Below are 5598 nucleotides of genomic sequence, written 5' to 3'. Positions count from 1 at the left end.
AAGGGGGAAGTCCTACTCCCAGAAGGAGTAGGACTCCTCCTGGCGCGCCACACCTTGGCCGGCCGGCCCCCCTCCCTTGAACCTTTATATACGGAGGCAGGGGCACCCCTAGAGACACAAGTTGATCCACGTGATCATATTCTTAGCCGTGTGCGGTGCCCCCTTCCACCATAGTCCTTGATAATATTGTAGCGGTGCTTAGGCGAAGCCCTGCGATGGTAGTACATCAAGATCGTCACCACGCTGTCGTGCTGACGGAACTCTTCCCCGACACTTTGCTGGATTGGAGTCCGGGGATCGTCATCGAGCTGAACGTGTGCTAGAACTCGGAGGTGCCGTAGTTTCGGTGCTTGATCGGTCGGGCCGTGAAGACGTACGACTACATCAACCAAACGCTTCTGTTGTCAATCTACAAGGGTACGTAGATCATACTCTCCCCTCTCGTTGCTATGCATCACCATGATCTTGCGTGAGCGTAGGAAATTTTTTGAAATTACTACGAAACCCAACACTGGCCAGCGGTGGGAGTAGTAGGGGCCGATGAGGCCTCCGCGGCATCACAGCCGGCCACGCGAGGCAGGAGCACGCTGCACGACCGGCGCTGCTTTGGGCGGCTAGAGCAAGAATACCAGAGGTTGAAGAAGCACTATGGCCGTTGGATGGACATCGTACAGTCACTGGAGCTAGAATCGTTCATATTGACTAAGTTGATAAAGCCCTCCGTCCCCGTCAACTTAGTAAGCCCACAAGTCAGCCACCCACTATGGTGGGTCCCGACTAGTAGGGGGTATTCATTTTTTTGTGCGTAATAAGGAGGCACTTCCTTGCGTGCGAATATATAGCTGGTGGGTCCGACCTGACAGCGGGGGGAACGTTTTTTTCACGAAATACAGAAGCCCTTCCCACATACACTCCACGTACAGTGAGTAATAAGGAGGAACTTTCCTTGCGTGCGACCATGGACCTCGTGGGTCCCAGCCGTCAGGCTCTCCACGTATAGTCCTCTTCCGGTGACTCTCGTATGTTGTCCATGCCGCGCCGAGCGCACCGAGGCGGTGGACGACGGCGAGGCCCCAGACTGGAACGACCCGAAGATGGGGAAGACGCGGCAGTGGAGTCGTAGACGGAGAGGAGGGGGAAACTTGACTGGTTCGGGTGGGTGTGGGCCTACACTCGGAAGAGAATAACAGGAGGTGCGGAGTGGAGGGATGGCCTGGCCGTTGGCGGGGTAGGGTTTCACTGAGTAGAGCAAAACAACACCGTTGGATGCCGGAGGCTGGAGCAAGCGGTCCTGGCAGTGCTGGGGGAAGAAGATGAGAGATTGAAGAAGAATGTCGGCTGTTGGATGTAAATCCAACACCTTCTTAGGCTTCGACCTACTGGCCCACATGTCAGCCAGTCCATTTGTTTTTTTAGTCCATTTGGTGGGCTGGGTGAAACAATGATGTAGCATCTATGCAGCCCGTTTATATATATGGTCGAATTTAAAGCTCATTTGCATTTTTCTCGAAATCCGCGGACTTGCTGGGCTGGGTGAAAATATCATGTTGGGCTAGACGGAGAAATGTTATAAAAACATAAACACATGATTGCACGTCTATTACTGCATTGGTCAGTAAAATCTTTGCAAGCTTATGTATGCAATCACTAGGAGTTAACTTGCCAAGTTATATATAAACAATTATAATTATTATTTTGTAAGAACTTTCAACTTACGAAATAAAATATGATTTAAATTTGATGAGTTAATAGTACGTGGGGTATTATTATTTTTTAGGCTAGACGTGGGACAGTTGAGTTGGTTCTAGGGAAAAGTACTGGGAGAAAACTCAGTTTACATCGAAAAAGAAAGTGGGAGAAAATTCAGATATAGGATTAATGAAAACGAAAAATAAAGGAAGTGGGAAGGTCTATAAAATGGTTGGACAAACGACAGCTTTAACGGAAACTTATGTTGTTTCTAATATATATATATATATATATATATATATATATATATATATATATATATATATATATAAAATAGAATAAGATATAAATATAGGTTCAGTTTTGCATTCTTATAGAAAACAGGTTCAACTTTGCATTCTTATAGGAAAATAGAACTGAGTTGTGTGTCGTCTTGAAAAAACAAACATAACTTGGGTTGCTGATGTTACAGACAAGCTAGGTTGGGAGGCCCAGAGGCCGCTTGATACCTGCTGGATTCAAAAATGTTGAAACATGTCGTGGGCTGCCCATGTTAAACAACAAAACCTAGGCCATGGACCTGGTGGGCCTGGGACTATCAGCCTCTCGACGAACAGTTGTCTCCCGATTCCTCTTGTTTTGCTGACCATGTTGGGAACGACAGACGGCAGCGCCGTGGCTAGAGCACCAAGGCGGAGTATGATGTCCCACACAAATATCTAGGCGACGGCGATCCGCTGGTCCCTGTCAGGAGACGAATGGATGGGCACAAGGTCTAGTCCCGCAACCTTGTGCTTTCTCATCCTGTAGGCACTGCTTGAACTCGGCGAGGCAGAGCTTCACCGAGTCCGGGTCGTTGGTGTACATCACATTCAACTTGGTGCAGCCATATGATGTCTACTACACAACCTTCTTCTTGTAGACGTTGTTGGATCTCCAAGTGCAGAGGTTTGTAGGACAGTAGCAAATTTCCCTCAAGTGGATGACCTAAGATTTATCAATCCGTAGGAGGCATAGGATGAAGATGGTCTCTCTTAAACAACCTTGCAACCAAATAACAAAGAGTCTCTTGTGTCCCCAACACACCCAATACAATGGTAAATTGTAGTTCGGCGAAGAGATGGTGATACAAGTGGTATATGGATAGTAGATAATAGTTTTTGTAATCTGAAAATATAAAAACAGCAAGGTAGCAAGTGATAAAAGTGAGCATAAACGGTATTGCAATGATAGGAAACAAGGCCTAGGGTTCATACTTTCACTAGTGCAAGTCCTATCAACAATAATAGCATAATTGGATCATATAACCATCCCTCAACATGCAACAAAGAGTCACTCCAAAGTCACTAATAGCGGAGAACGAACATAACCCGCGATTTTATGGTCGAAGTAGGCTTTAAGGAGGAATTTGACGCGTATGTGTGTAATGATGAGCTAGAGGACTTCTTACAAGATAAGTGTCCTCAGTACTATCAATTGACTGATTCCTTTGTGTGGAGGTTTAAATATAACTGTACTCGTAATTCTCCTAGTGTCCTATTTGATATTTATGACACATCCTATACCATGGACTTAGAGGATTTTACAACTGCTTGCAAACTTCCGCAGTGGGGTAATATTAATGATCCTCACAAATCTGAATTTAGAGATTTCCTTGCTAGTATTACTGTGGGAGAATCCGGGGACATAGCACAAGCTACCATAGGGAGCATTCATTTTCCTGCTATACATTATTTTTCTCTCTTCATTGGTAGAAGCATTAATGGTAAAGATGAAGCATGTCATATGTGTGTCCCTGATCTTTGTGTCCTCAAGGTTATAAAGGTTATAACTTGGGGGCAATAGTTGCATGTAGGTTGCAGAATAATGGTAGAACTAGAGATTTATTTGGAGGAATTTACGCAACCCGTGTGGCTAATTATCTTGGTATAGCCCCACGAGAGGGGGATGTGATGATACCTCCTGCTTATTTAGATTATGACGCTATGGTCAATCATCATTTTCTTAGGAGGAATGAACAATTCCTCCATTATTGACTATTCTATGACAGACGCAACGTCGTCCATGTTACTCTTCCTGCTCCTCTCCTTTTTGATTATCAGGCAAAAGGAAGATATGTTGTTACCAGGGAGGAAGCAGCTGAACACGAGGGGAGAGCGGAGGCAGCTCGCCAACATGCCGCGGCTCAGGAGGCGGTTGCTGCTACATCTCAGTACGACCCCAGCTACAACTATGAATATCAGCCAGGCGGTCTTTGGTATTAGACCAACTTAGGCCAAAAGCCTAAGCTTGGGGAGTACGTATTTCTCACCAACTTTATATTCATGTTCACACACTAGTCGTCGGTGCTCATACTCTTTCATTGTATTATCCATGCTAGTTTCATTTTCCTTTTTTGCTTTCTTCTTGTGTGTTTTATAAACCTTAAAAAACCAAAAAAATAGTTAGTTTAATTTCCATGCTTGTAGTAGAAATTAAAATGAAAACCCAAAAAGATTTCTCGTTCTTCTTACTTGTTGGGAGCTTTCCCGTGTAAATAGTTTTCTTTTCTTTTCTTTTCTTTGGGGGTCGAGAGTAGAAGACCATATTGAAAATGTTTAGTGGCTCTCATATGCATGATTGTTTATTTAATTTAGAGCCCATATTACCTTGTCTTTTCTCTTGAGTTGAATGCTTGCAGATTCCAGCTTAGTCCAATGCATGTGCACTATTATTATAATACACATCGTTCGGTCGTGCAAGTGAAAGGCAATAATGATGATATATGATGGACTGATTGAGATGAGAAAAGCTGGTATGAACTTGACCTCTCTTGTGTTTGTAAATATGATGAGGTCATCGTTTCTGATTCAGCTTATTATGAAGTAAACATATTTGCAATGACATTTAGAGATTATAGTTGCTTGTGTCATGCTTGATTAGCTATGAGTTATAATGGTTTACCTTGCGTGCCAACATGCTATCAGAATGATTATGATGTGGTATGATGGGATGGTATCCTCCTTTGAATGAATTGAGTGACTCGACTTGGCACATGTTCACGCATGTAGTTGAAAAAAATCAACATAGCTTCATGATATTTATGTTCATGGTGGATTATATCCTACTCATGCTTGTACTCGGTGTAAATTAATTTTGATGCATGTTCATGACTATTGTCACTCTCTCAGTTGGTCGCTTCCTAGTCTTTTGCTAGCCTTCACCTGTACTAAGCGGGAATACTGCTTGTGCATCCAAACTCCTTAAACCCCAAAGTTGTTCCATATGAGTCCACCATACCTACCTATATGCGGTATTTACCTGCCGTTCCAAGTAAATTTGTATGTGCCAAACTCTAAACCTTCAAATGAAATTCTGTTTTGTATGCTCGAGTAGCTCATGTTTCAACTAGGGCTGCCTATATCTTCCATGCTAGGTGGGTTATTCTCAAGAGGAGTGGACTCCGCTCCTCATTAACGAGAAAGGGCCGGTAACCGAGATGCCCAGTCCCATGATCCAAAAAGATCAAAGCAAATCAAAATAATTAAACAAAACTCCCCTAGGGCTATTGTTAGTTGGAGGCACTCGTTGTTTCGAGCAAGCCATGGATTGATGCTTGTTGGTGGTTGGGGGAGTATAAAACTTTACCATTCTGTTTGGGAACGGCCTATAATGCATGTAGTATGGAAGATACAGCCATCTCATGGTTGTTGCGTTGACAGCAAAAGTATGCCGCTCAAAATGTTATTGAATCTCTATTTTAAAAATGAGCTCTGGCACCTCTACAAATCCCTGCTTCCCTCTGCGAAGGGCCTATCTATTTACTTTTATGTTGAGTCATCACCCTTCTTATTAAAAAGCACCCGCTAGAGAGCACACTATCATTTGCATTCATTATTGTTGGTTTATATTGGGTATGACTTGACTGGA

This window comes from Triticum dicoccoides, chromosome 5A, assembly GCF_002162155.2.
Source record: "Triticum dicoccoides isolate Atlit2015 ecotype Zavitan chromosome 5A, WEW_v2.0, whole genome shotgun sequence".
NCBI classification, from domain to species: Eukaryota; Viridiplantae; Streptophyta; class Magnoliopsida; order Poales; family Poaceae; genus Triticum; species Triticum dicoccoides.
The sequence above is the reverse complement of the archived record's forward strand: the minus strand, read 5'-3'. Positions refer to the sequence as shown.